Genomic DNA, 14,030 nt, shown 5'->3' with positions numbered 1-14,030 from the left:
GCTCGGGGCTTGACTCAATCTCCTGTGTGAGATACGTGTCAGCCCGAGATCTCGTAAATAAAACTGCCTCTTGTTGATTACATCAAGACCGGCTTCTCGTGTTTCCTGGGGGTACCTCAACCCGTGACTGGAGCGAGAGTCTCCCCAAGTCTGGGGGTCTTTCACAACGGAGCCCAGAGATGCAGTTCACGCTCATGTGCTCTTTTGCCTGCAGTCCCCTGGTTTTGTGGTCCAGTTCTTGGGGCATCAGTAAAGAGAGGCGAACTGGCCTTGGCTGGCCTCTTACAGCCTTGAACTGAACCACCTACCTGTGTCTCTCAACTGCTGGGATTACAGGAGCTCGAAGTTTTGCCTTGCTTGCTTGATTGGAGTTATCATGCTGTGTTGTTTTGTTTTGAGACTAAATCTTAGTAGATACTGTCAAGGCAAAACCCACAAACATAGTTTATTTTGGACTCACTTTAAGTGACCTGGCCAGGAACACAGATTTAGGCTACTCCAAATTCCAAGTTCCAACAGGGAAGTAGTTTCATGAAGTTTTAGAGCTTTACAGAACAAACTAAGGCACAAATCAAAAACACTGGTGGGTCCATCAGAGAGGCAGTCACAGCAAGATGTGGGGAAGATCTTCTCTAGCTTCAAATGTTGATGATGGTCTCAGCTAGATCAGACTGGCCTGTGAGCACGTCTATGGGGATTATCTGGATTAGCTTAATTGAGATTCGAAGTCCTGCCCTCTGTGGGCGGCATCATTCTTTAGGCAGAATACCCTGAACTTAACGAGAGAGGAGAGAGTTCTAGCATCTCATCATTGATTGGTTCCTCTGTTTCTTTACCAAGGACACAGAGTGACCAGCTGCCTCAAGTTACAACCACTGTGACTTCCACAAAATGATGGACTGTAACCTGGATCTGTGAACTAAAATTAACCGTTTCTCCCTTAAATGGGCTTCTCCAGGGTATTTTACCACAATAGGAAAGGGAAAAGGGCAATTCTTTGTGTCAAACTCGCCAGTAAAGCACCAGCTACTCATACAATTCTGTTCACTTTACTGTAAAAAAATTAGCTGGACGTGTCATCGTGTTGACTTCTTTCTGGAATGTTCTAGAGGGAGGGGCAGGATTCACTTTGTATCCCAGGCTGTCTTGGAACTCCAGTAAGCTCATGCCTCAGCCCCCACAAGTGTTGGAATTACAGGTATTAGCCACAATGTCCGGCTTAGTTTTATTACATTTATTAAGTATTATTCAAAATACTCAATTGAGGTAGAAAGTCTCATCTCATCTGTGGTTTGTCTTAAGAAGGAAGACTCCGTATTTAAAAATATCCAAGGCAGAAAAGAACAACGTTAGGCTGCAAAGCAAGACGTCAGTAAGGATGACTGCAAGGCAGTTTCTCCCTTCTCGGTTCTTACACTTGGCTCAAAAAAGTCAACGAGTTTGCCTCAATGTCTCAAACGTCTTTTCAATTCGGCCGCATGCATGCACTGTGGTCTTAGTAAGAGCGGGGTGGTGAGAAGAGGGAACGGAGGAAGGACTGTTTAACCATGCTACAGAAATGACTCACTTGGCTTGGACTCGAATCCACATTACTGTGGCCACAACGCGGCAAACTAACTAGCAACTGGGCGATCACCGCGAGCTACCGAAACACACACAAAGACGCGGCTTCTTTGCGGTGAGTCAAACGTTAAGTGTAACAGTCGGTGGCGGCCTTTAAAAATTCAGACAGGTAAAGGTCATCGCTCCTTCCCCTGCAGACTCCTCTGCCCTCCTCTTCCTCGCGTTCTGCGCCCCATAAAAACCCATTCCTTCACCCCCTATAGCGGCACCTTGCACGCGGCAGTCTCCGCAGCTCTGGGCTCCAGGCTCCTGCGCTGCCCTGTCCACCGCATCCCGCTACCCATCCCTCCCGTGCGGCCTCCCTGAGCTCTGGCGCCACGCTCTCAGCTTCTCCCACGCGGACCGCGCCGAGGCTCCAGCACAGGCCGGGGATGACCAGCTCCTCGCACGTCCGTGCTCGGGCTCTGCAATGGACCCGACCCTAAAGCGCACTTGGACTCCTTCGCAGAGCCCTGCTGGGCGCCCGGGCAGCCAGGGACCTCCAGGTGGCGGCGGGACGCTGGGGGTTCCTTCCGTTCCCTCCAGCTCGAGAAGTGGACTCGGGGCATGGGGACGCAGGGCCAGGGGCTCCGAAGCTTCCCGCGCTGGCTGCGGGTCCTGCGGTCATCCCAGATGTGGAACCCTGGTGACGCCTGGCTCATCAACGGGCAGCTCGGTGTCTCTGTCACTGTCTCGGTGGCAAAATCGGTTAGCGCATCACGCGTGGTGGGATTCGAAAAATTTACATTCCTTTAGAGCAGCTACCCGCGGTGCTTCCGTTTTTCCTGCAGCCGGTGGCACATTATTTGTACAAAGACGGCACTCAAAAATCCCGGGCACAGTGGCTCATGCCTTTGTTTTTAATTAAGATTTACTTATTTATTATATATACAGTGTTCTGACTGCGTGTGTGCCTACAGGCCAGAAAAGGGCATCAGATTACATTACAGAGGTTATGAGCCACCGTGTGATTGCTGGGAATTGAACTCAGGACCACTGGAAGAATATTCGGGAGTCAGGGACAAGCGAGCTTCTGTGAGGTCCAGGCCAGCGGAGGCTGCATAGATAGTGAGACCCTGTCTAACAATAACAACAACAAAGTTCCTGAGATACAGAAAAAACCTGTAGCCTCAGGCCAGAAAAATTGAGTGATTTTTCTAGCACTGTTTTCACACGGGGGGAATCATCAGTATAAACATCGAGGGTTGATTGTCAAGTTAGTCTTGATCTCAAAATCCTTCTGTTTCTGCCCATAGAGCTCTGAAGCTATAAACACTGTCTTTCTATTATGTTTGGGGAGAAAATATTTTTTTATTAAAATATGAATTATTCAGGTTCCCTTTTCCTGGTTTCTGGTTACAAGCCACACTGCTGCAGTCTTTTCCAGCACCGTCTTTAGTGACTCATACAAGTGTTTGCTTCAGTAGTAGTGAGATGGGTGTACCACTGTCACACGATGGCGATGCTGACCCAGGGCAGGGCTACTTGCCAGGCTTGGCTCAAGAGGAGGTGCCTCAGAGGACCACAGTGCACAGGCACGCAGACTCAATTTTGTATATTTAGACAGAAACTCCCAAGATGCTTCCAAGTCCTTCAATAACTGTTTGTTTGCTTTGGTGTCGCACTTACTCAGACCCTGAGAGGACTAGTCCTGGGAAGGGGTTGACAGCAGGGGTGGAGTATCAGATATATCAGATATTTACATAACCATTCATAACAGTAGCAAAATTACAGTTATGAAATAGCAACAATATGACTTTATGGTTGAGGTCATTGCAGCATGACAGACTGTAATTGAAAGGTCCCAGCAGCCCTTGAAATAGATTGAGAGGGCTGGAATGGTCAAGAGCACTGACTGCCCTTCCAGAAGTCCTGAGTTCAATTCCCACCAACCACATGGTGACTCACAACCATCTGTAATGAGAACCAGTCAGGCATAGTGGAATACACATTTAATCACAGCATTTGGGAAGAAAGGAGAGGTCTATCTCTGAGTTACAGGCCAGGCTGGTTTACAAAGCAAGTTCCAGGACAGCCAGGGCTACACAGAGGAGAAGGGGGGTGGAGAGGTGGAGGTGGAGGAGGAGGAGGAGGAGGAGGAGGAGGAGGAGGAGGAGGAGGAGAAGAAGAAGAAGAAGAAGAAGAAGAAGAAGAAGAAGAAGAAGAAGAAGAAGAAGAAGAAGAAGAAGAAGAAGAGGAGGAGGAGGAGGAGGAGGAGGAGGAGGAGGAGGAAGAGGAGGAGGAAGAAGAGGAGGAGGAGGAGGAAGAGGAGGAGGAGGAAAGGGTTGAGAACCACTGTCTTAGCTAGCTTCCTGACAAACTGTGCTTGTCTGGGGGAAGATTATCCTGATGTTTTTTTTTCTTCTTTGCCTTTCCTCCTTTCTTTACAAACTTTTGGTTCCTTTTAGTGGCTGCTGTTTGCTCCCACATGGTAGAGAACAGTGTAGCAGTGGCCACACTCAGACTTATTTGCTTGTTTTATACATATAAGTGTTTCGCCTACATGTATATGTATACACAGGTACCATGTGAATGCCTGATGTCCTTGGAGGCCAAAAGAGTTATATCCTGTGGTGGTTTGAATGAGAATAGCTCCCATGGGTGCATAAATTTGAATGCTCAGCGACCAGGAAGTGGCACTATTTGAGAAGGATTAGAAGGATTAGGAGAGGTGCCCTTTTTGGAGTGGTGCACAATTCCTGCAGATCAGGATGTAGCTTTCAGCTACTGCTCCGGCGCCATGTTCCCTGCCATGATGACGATGGACTAAGCCTCTGCAACTGTAAGCCAGCTCTCAACTAAATTTTTAGTTTTTAAATAAGTTTAAATAGTTTTTAAATAAGAGTTTTTAAATAAGAGTTGCCTTGGTCATGGTGTCTCTTCACAGCACTAGAACCGCAACCTAGACATTGCCTGGAACTGGAATTGCAAATGGTTGTGAGCCACCTTGTGGGTGCTGGGAACCAAACCCAGGTTCCCCTACAAGAACAAGTGCTCTACACTGCTGAGCCATCGCTCCAGCCCTTGGCTGTTGTATTAATCAGGATCCTCTAGATTCATGGAATTTACAGAATAACTCTATATGTTAAGGGAAGATATAAGAATGATTTGCACTTTGCAGTCCAACTAACTCAACAACCAGCAGCTGTCTTAGTTGGGGTTTTACTGCTGTGAACAGACACCATGACCAAGGCAAGTCTTATAAAGGACAACACATGTGGGGCTGGCTCACAGGTTCAGCGGTTCAGTCCATTATCATCAAGGCAGGAGCATGACAGCATTTAGGCAGGCATGGTGCTGGCAGAACTGAGAGTTCTACATCATCTGAAAGCTGCTAGTGGAAGATTGACTTTCATGCAGCTAGGGTGAGGGTCTTATAGCCCACACCCACAGTGACACACCCACTCCAACAGGGCCACACCTTCTAATAGTGTCATTCCCTGAGCCGAACATATAGGAACTGTCACAGCAGCTATGAATGGGAAGTCCAAGAATCTAGTGGTTCCTTAGTCCCATGAGGCCAGGTATTTCAGCTGCTTTTCTGCATAAGCTGGAATCCTGAAGAGGTAGGTTCCAACAGATGTGCTGGCAAGAAAGTGCAAGCAGACAAAGAACGAACACTTCCTTTTTCCGCTGTCGTTTATGTATGCCTCCAGCTGAAGGCACAGTCTAGATTAAAGGTGTGCTCTGTCCTAGGCTGTCCTTGAACTCAGATCGTCTTGCCTCTCTCTCCTGGAATTAAAGGCATGCACTACTTTGCTTGGGCCTAAGCTTTTCACGGCCATTATGCCTCAAGATCTGGATCACAGGTGAGCCCTCCATTTCTGGATTGTGGTTCATTCCAGAGGTAGTCAAGCTGACAACCATGAAGAGCCAACATAGCTCTGTTATTTCACGGCAGGTTGTTTGCAGGGTTGTCCTTAGAAACCCACGAGACACTGTGGGAGCCATTGGACATCTGTAACAGATGTTCGAGTGTCAGCCTTGCCTTTAGACAGCAGTGAGGCTGCAGAACAGCTGTGGTTTTCCTCCTCTGGCATCTGTTTCACCCTCAGTGGTGGTCAGTGAGCTTCTGGTCCTGTAAGGTAGGCTTCTGAGTATGGAGGCTGACATTGATGTGTGCCCTCTTTGTTTTTAATTGCTTACTATTCTGAAGCACCTTGTGTTTTCTGTTGAGAGTGCAGGAGTAAGAAAAGCTTCCCCGGGGTTGGGGATTTAGCTCAGTGGTAGAGCGCTTGCCTAGGAAGCGCAAGGCCCTGGGTTCGGTCCCCAGCTCGGGGGGGGGGGGGGGGGGGGAGCTTCCCCTCCTTCTAGCATTTGGTAAAAATGCCTTGGGCCCGGTGGCTGTTGTCTTCTGCAACTGGAACAGATCTAGAGAAAAGATGGACACACGAAGGTGTCCTCTGTTCCGAATGAATTCAGTTTTTGTAAACTTCTAGAGCTACTGTACTGGCTGGTTTTGTGTATCAACTTGACACAAGCTGGAGTTATCACAGAGAAAGGAGCCTCCCTTGAGGAAATGCCTCCATGAGACCCAACTGTAAGGCATTTTCTCAACTAGTGATCAAGAAGGGAGGGAGCCCATTGTGGGTGGTGCCATCCCTGGGCTGGTGGTCTTGGGTTCTATAAGAGAACAAGCTAAGCAAGCCAGGGGAAGCAAGCCAGTAAGTAACATCCCTCCATGGCCTCTGCATCAGCTCCTGCTTCTGGACCTTCTTGAGTTCCAGTCCTGACTTCCTTTGGTGATGAACAGCAATGTGGAAGTGTAAGCTGAATAAACCCTTTCCTCCCCAACTTGCTTCTTGGTCCTGATGTTTGTGCAGGAATAGAAACCCTGACTAAGACAGCTAAGGTGTCTTAGGGAAGGAGAACTTGCATGTAAGAGACAATTTGACCAAATTGGTACGAAGAGCCCTTCTGGATATAAATCTTCATTCCTGAAGGAAATATATAGAAGTCATTCATTTTTTAGGTTACCACATAGATTATTGGGGTTTACTATGGCATTTTTATTCACCTGTGTGCTGCTTGCTATAGGGTGGGAGCAGAAGACTTAGCCAGGGTGCATCATTGTGTCAGAAACAGACAAAACTGCTTGTATCTTTCCACAATGCCAGAATTTACTGAATAACAAAAAATTCACAAGGTTCAACAGTTTCAGTGATGGCAAATTGTAAAAAACAAAAGCAAAACCCCACCTACCTGGGTAGTTTGGTTGAGTCTAATGCAAGCTCTTTATCCCGATAATAATTACTAATATTAACTCATCACGCAGCTTGCATTAACCTCTATATATGTATTGCGCAATCTGTATTTCTATAGCTATATGGTTTACAGAATGAGTACAAGTTTAAGAGGCTTCAGAAGTAGGCTGAGAGAGACTCTGCTTTGATAAGATACCTAAGCAGACCAGTGTGAGAGGGAGCGGCCAAGTAAGGTCTGATTGTGAAACTGCAGAATCAAACTGCAAAGTCTGAACCAGAACTGAAGCGGGAAACCGGCTGGGTGCAGGAAATGGGTCAGGTTCACACAGGGAACCGGCAGACTGGCAAGCAGACAGGTAGGCTGAGTGGATAGCAGGGGACCAAGCCAAGTCAGAGTCCCGAATCCTTGAAACACCAGGAATCAGATGATGGGCTCTGCTGTGGGGCCACCCCATCGTAGCTTTAGCTGTGTCCATCACTCTGTGGGATCCAGGAGAGGGAAATATGCTCTTTGCTGATCTGGGATCAGCAATATTCTCTTCCTGTTCCGAAGGGGCTGCTCGACAGGAAATAAGGTGAGCCCATTCCAGTTGGTCTTCTCTGGGCCTGCGCAAAGCCCAAGGACTTGGTTATCACCTTTGAAAGCTTCCCAGACACCTTGGAGCTCCAGCTGCCCAGCCGAGACAACACAGCCCACCCAGGTTCTATCTGCCGTCTTTCCTTTATACCGCCTGCTTCTTCCACCAGGAAGACGTGGCTCCCTCACGGGTATTTCAGGTGGACGGATATAACAAATGCTGTGCCGGAAAGACTATGGACAGAAGAAAAGTTTGGAAAAGCACATTAGAACACTGATGGTCACTTGTCTCACTGAAGTACTTCCAGCTAGCTTGAAGCACAGAAACCTGATTTAATCTCCTGTATGAATTCTCCCTTCCCCATGCAGGACAAGAAGCAGACAAAAACCATGAGATCCAGATTTCCAGACCCTGGGAATCAGGTAAGCCCTGGGAAGAGAGAAGGAACAAGGCAGTCCTGCCATGGACTAGCTCATGGCCTCCAGGTAGCATCCACTCACCAAAGGGCATCTGAGGCCAAATCCCAGGATAAAGGGAAGGCGAGTATCTCTGCAGAATGCGTGGGGCTACCATAATAACCAGTGGAGAAAAACTTCACAATGTCTGTGTACAACTAAGGAATATCAAGTGTGCTAGGCTGATTTATGTCAACACAAGCTAAAGTTATCTGAGAGGGAGGGAACCTTAATAAAGAAAATGCCTCCAAAAAGAGGATAAAAATAGAAGAAAAGAAAAATGCCTCCAAGCCTGTAGGACTTTTTTTTTTTTTTTTTCATTAGTGATTGATGGCAAAGACCTGACACAGATCATTCCTGGGCTACGGTCCTGGGTTCTATAAGAAAACAGGCTAAGCAAGACTTGAGGAGCAAGCCAGTAAACAGCACCTCTCCATGGCCTCCATCAACTCCTGCCTCCAGATTCCCGCCTTGTGTGAGTTCCTGTCCTGATGTCCTTTAGTGATGAGCAGTGACATGGAAGGCTAAGCCAAGTGAACCCTTTCCTCCCCAAGTTACTTAAAAATTACTTTGGTCATTATGGGGGTTTGAATAGGTACCTACAGACTCATGTGTTTGAATGCTTGACCCATAGCAAATGGCACTATTAGGAGGTGTGGCCTTGTTAGAGGAAGTTACTGTGGGGGTGGCTTTGAGGTCTTCTACTTAAATTACTCCCAGCGTGGGCTACGCCTAGTGTGGCACAGTCTCTCTTTTTTTTTTTTTTCCGGAGCTGGGGACCGAACCCAGGGCCTTGCGCTTGCTAGGCAAGCGCTCTACCACTGAGCTAAGTCCCCAGCCCCACAGTCTCTCTTTGATGGGTAGTACTCTTAGCTTCTCTCCAGCACTGCGTCTGCCTGGGCGCTGCCATGCTCCCCGCTGTGCTGATAATGGACTAAACCTTTGAAGTTATAAGCCAGCCCCAATGTTTTGTTTTTTTGTTTTTTTTTTTAAAGATTTCTTTTATGTGAGCACACTGTAGCTGTCCTCAGACACACCAGAAGAGGGCATCAGACTCATTACGGATGGTTGTGAGCCACCATGTGGTTGCTGGGATTTGAACTCAGGAAGAGCTGCCAGTGTTCTCCAGCCCCAATTTTAAGTGTTCTCCGTTATAGGAGTTGCCACAGTCATGGTGTCTCTTCACAGCAGTAAAACTTAAAGTAAGACAGTCATGGAGCTTTAACCCTAAATAAGACATCGGGCATGGCAAGGTACGGTCGCCATGACCCATGAGTAGAAAATCCATCATTGAAACAGAAGCAGATGTGACATTATGTTAGAATTAGAATAGCCAGGCATGATGGCACATGCCTTTAATCCTAGAACTAAGAAAGCCAAGGCAGGCAGGTCTCTATTTGAGGCCAGCCTGATCTACAGAGTGAGTTCCAGGCCAGCCAGAGCAACATAGTAGACCCTGTCTCAAAAGAAGATAGAGGACTTTTTTTTTTCCTGAGATAGGGTCTTACTGTGTAGCCCTGGCTGTCCTGGCACTAACTAGTTAGACTAGGCCTAGCACTCCCGGAGCTCTGCCTGCCTGCGTCTGCTCCCAAGTGCTGGGATTAAAAGCATGTGTGCCCAGCAGGAGAGGGGACATCTGCCTGTGCTCCATAGGCCAAACTGTAAGGATGTGCAATATGGAAACCTTTTTCCAAATTGTATTGTGTTTTAAATCTGCTGACAGTGAACTGCCTGACTCTCTGAAGTCAGATGGAGGTTGATGAAGTCAATCTGAACCTGGTTTTAATTCTTACCTTTCCAAGCGGTTGTTTTCCCCACCTTCCTCATTTACCAGGCTCTGATCCTGTTAGTCCAACATTGGCTGTCTACCATTGGAGGTCCAATAATCAGTTGTTCACTCCACAAGGCTGGATGTCTCAGCTGGTCTGCAGTGGATGCCAGCATTGGAAAGAGTAGGCTTTAATGCCAGTGAAGGAATAGACTTGTTTTCAAGAGTGAGAGCAAGCGGGCAGAGAGAACAAGTTTCCTTTTTTCATGCCCCTTGAATAGCTTGCCAGCAGATGGAGTGGCTCAGATTAGGGGTGAATCATCCCACCTCAAAAGATCTGGCTTAGGGCTGGAGAGATGGCTTAGTGGTAAAGAGCACTAACTGCTCTTCCAGAGATACTGAGTTCAATCCCCAGAAACCACATGGTGGCCATTTGGGTTTTAGGACTAGACACACACACACACACACACACACACACACACACACACACACACACACCAAGCAACAGCAGCAACAACAAAACCAGTAAAACAAAAGTACATAAGGACATATAAATACCTTGAGAATTCATAACCAGCCAGGAGCAGTGACCCACACGTTTATTTCTTGCATTTGGGAAGCAGATCTCTAGGAGTTCAGGGCTAGCTTGGTCTACATAGAGAGTTCCAGGACAGCCAGAGCTGTAGAGAACCCACCTCCAAACAAAATAACAAACTGTGAAGGTTGGCATATGCTTGGCCCAGGGAGTGGCACTATTAGAAGGTCTGGCCTTATTGGAGGACGTGTGTCACTGTGGGGCGGGCTTGGAGACCCTCCTCCGAGCTGCCTGAGGGTGCTCAGTCTGTTCCTGGCTTCCTTCGGGTGAAGATGTAGAACTCTCAGCTCCTCCTGCACCATGCCTGCCTGGATGCTGCCATACTCCTGCCTTGATGATAATGGACTGAACCTCTGAACCGGTAAGCCAGCCCCAATTAATTGTTGTCTTTTTTTTTTTTTTTTTTGGTTCTTTTTTTCCGGAGCTGGGGACCGAACCCAGGGCCTTGCGCTTCCTAGGTAAGCGCTCTACCACTGAGCTAAATCCCCAGCCCCAATTGTTGTCTTTTATAAAACTTGCATTGATCATGGTGTCTGTTCACAGCAATAAAAACCTGACACAAACAAACAAACAAACAAACAAAATCGTAACCAGTGGATACCACCCCACGCACCGAAGTAAGAGGGAGTCCTATAAGCACAAAAGAAGGAAGAATATCAGATATGGTGAAGATATCACTTATGTTGATATTGCCATGTCTTTTAGAAACATTTGACACTTAGACAAAAGTAATAACCTGGAGTGTGGGATCCACAACATGGGAAGAAGCAAAAATACTTAACAGTAGATTAGAAGCCAGAAACGGAAGAATAATACCCAAACACAGGCTGTGGGGACCCAAAGGCATATGTCTCACACCCTAAAATGATAAACGTTATAGACAATAAATCTCCAAAGCAGAGAAAACGAAAAGGGTTTTAATCTAACTCGGAGACACGATTATAGGCTAGCTATTCTACCTCACAGAAACATACCACTGGTTATAGAAATTCGTACAAGAAGAGTGACTGCAGCATAATTCTCAGTCAGAAAATTCCAGAGCCAATTTAATGTACAGAGTATATGGAAAAAGTAAAATAAATCACAGGAACAAAGAGTTGGCCCTGTGGTAAGGAATCCGGGGACTGGCAGTGGTGGTTTTGCTCTCTGAAGGTTTGTTTCTGTGGACTGCTGGTTTGCTCTGAGCTCTTTGAAAAGACCCTACGGGGTTTACCCACTCCGGAGATGCTCCAGCCACAGCTCAGAGAACGGTGATGGAGGTCTAGTCTATCACCCTGGAGAAACTAGCACAAGAATGGGATAGGCCCACAGACTTCTCAACAGCGGCTCTCACCATTCAACTAACTCGAGAAATCTCAGCACTAGCCACTGCGGCCGCCTTCTGTACTACAGGCCTCTGGGAAGCAAGGAGACCAGCATAGACCAGGAAACGCCCCCAGTTCCGGTAGACCCTCAGGCCGCTGGCTTGGAAGTAACCAGCGCAGGCGCTCAGCAGGAAGCAAAGGGGCAGAAGGCCGAGGTCCGGGCAGGATACTAACAGACTAGAGGTCCGGGCAGGATACTAACAGACTTCAGCTCCCAGCGGGTATATAGAACTGCTAGGGACCATGGGCCACGACCGTTTAGTGTTTAGTATTCTATATGGTGACCCTGTCGCTGGGCGTGTGGCTTGCCGTGACCGTATAGTGGTTAGTACTCTGCATTGTGGCTGCAGCAACCTCGGTTCGAATCCGAGTCTCGGCACTATCGTCCTTCTGCCCAGCGATCTTTTGTTTCTCTAGACGAACGCAAAAGGCCCTCACTTCATCAAATTTGCCACATCTCAACTGCTTTGGGGCACACGATTTCAGGATGACCTTTCCCACAGTTTCTAATGCTAACATACAATTATTAAAGCTTATTTCACTTAAAATAAAATACACAACTCCTTACATATTGAAAAAAGTGGTCCATACTCAGGATCTTCAGTAAATTGCTTTCTCCCCTGGATATATATCTGGATATATTTTCTCTTTTATACCTACAATTAAAAACCTTCCTCCTAACCATACCATGGAGAGGTCGTCATGCCAGTTTCTTTACTGTGACCCTGCCTCTGCAACCGGACTCTTGCCCCAACCTCTGGAGTGCTTAAAGACCCATTCCATTCTGTCCAACCTAAGTCTGTATTTAGTGGTAACATGAATGAATGTATGTATGCCTTCCTTCTGCCCCTCTCCCTCCTGCCACATCACTTTCATGCATTTTAAGTCGGTTCCTGGCGCTGTGGTTATTAGTCCTTCATTTGCTGCCCTTGTGGTGTGCTTGTGTGGGCCTGTGTGCCTGTGTGTGTATTCGTGCACACACACACACACACACACACACACACACACACACACACACATTTGTAAGCACACTGAGCAGCTCTCCTAATGCCCAGGACTCATGGAGCACCTGCTCTATCTTTGAGCGATGGCCTCACTCCCGATTTTGGTCTTGACCACAGTGTAAGAACGATACACTTCAGCTAACACAGCAGTGAGTGTTGTGCTGTGTGCCATGTGGGGAGAGGATGGAAGAACCACTCTCTCTCTACCCCCACTGGAACAGATCAGACAGGTCTTGGAGCCGGGAAGACTACCTCACCTACAGATGGACAGTCCTCACAACTAGCACTGCACGGGTCACTGATTTCCTTTGCCCAGGATCGTAGCCCAGGCTATCTTCGGATCGTTGTGTGACACAGCACTGAGGTTGCTGTGATCCTCCTGCCTCAGTCTCCCAACGGTCAGGATTGCACACATGAGCTGCCACATCCAGCTGACTTCAGCCTGCTTGCTGAGACCAGGGCAAGGAGAATGCTTCCAGAGAGAAAGGGCCCAAGACTCGAAGCCACAGAGGGGCTCACAGAGCAGGAAGCACGCTGTCTCCGGTGAGCGGTGAGCTACTCGGCAAGCAACAGAATTGGTCCACTCCCCCACCCAATTCTTCCTGTTTTTCCAGCTGTTGTGAGAAAGGGGATCCTTCTGTGCTCCTTGGGGGCCTCACCTCCTGTTTTTCCCAGATATCAGTGAGAGAGAGAGAGAGAGAGAGAGAGAGAGAGAGAGAGAGAGAATATATTCTGCGACCAGGCTACATACAATAAAGAACATGGGCGAGGAGAATCCATGATACAGAAAGGGAAGAAGAAGATGCTATGTAAATGACGGAGAAGGGGCCAGAGCCGGGGTCCTCTGCCTTTCCTTTCTCGGTGAACGTGTCTCAGTTCTAGTGATAGCCCGTGCCCCTAGTGCACTTTGTTTTCCCGAAACACGAACATCTAGAAACTGGGGCCGGAGCACTCGGGACTCAGACCTCCACCCGTAGCAGCTGAGCGCCCAGATAGGAGATAATTACAACACGCTGCCGAACTCTTCTCTCTTCCTTGGGAGATCTGAGGAGACCTCTCCCTCTGCCCTTCCCTTCCATGCCTTAGATGGCCAGGGATTGAGAGTGTGCCCAGACCATCCCTCTCTCTCCTCCACCTTGGCATCCTTCAGAACGCTAGACTGAAAACCGGGAGCCAGGGTACAGCTTTTCCTTGTTTGTTTGTTCTTCGAGACAGGGTCTCACTATATGCATCTGGCGGGGTCTCACTATGTAGACCAGGCAGGCCTCGGACTCACAGAGCTCCACCTGCCTCTGCCTCCCAGGTAGGGGATCTCATCTCATTTTATTTTTTTTTAATGTTTGTCTAGTAGTCAAAAGAATGAAACCCAAACACAAAGGTGGTCGATGAGAGCAACTTCTGCAGCGGACATAGCCCCAGACGGCCCGGCTGCCAACTGGTACCATCCGAGCACCAGCACT

The sequence above is a fragment of the Rattus norvegicus genome, chromosome 2 (genome assembly GCF_036323735.1).
Source record: "Rattus norvegicus strain BN/NHsdMcwi chromosome 2, GRCr8, whole genome shotgun sequence".
Lineage (NCBI taxonomy): Eukaryota > Metazoa > Chordata > Mammalia > Rodentia > Muridae > Rattus > Rattus norvegicus.
The sequence above is the reverse complement of the archived record's forward strand: the minus strand, read 5'-3'. Positions refer to the sequence as shown.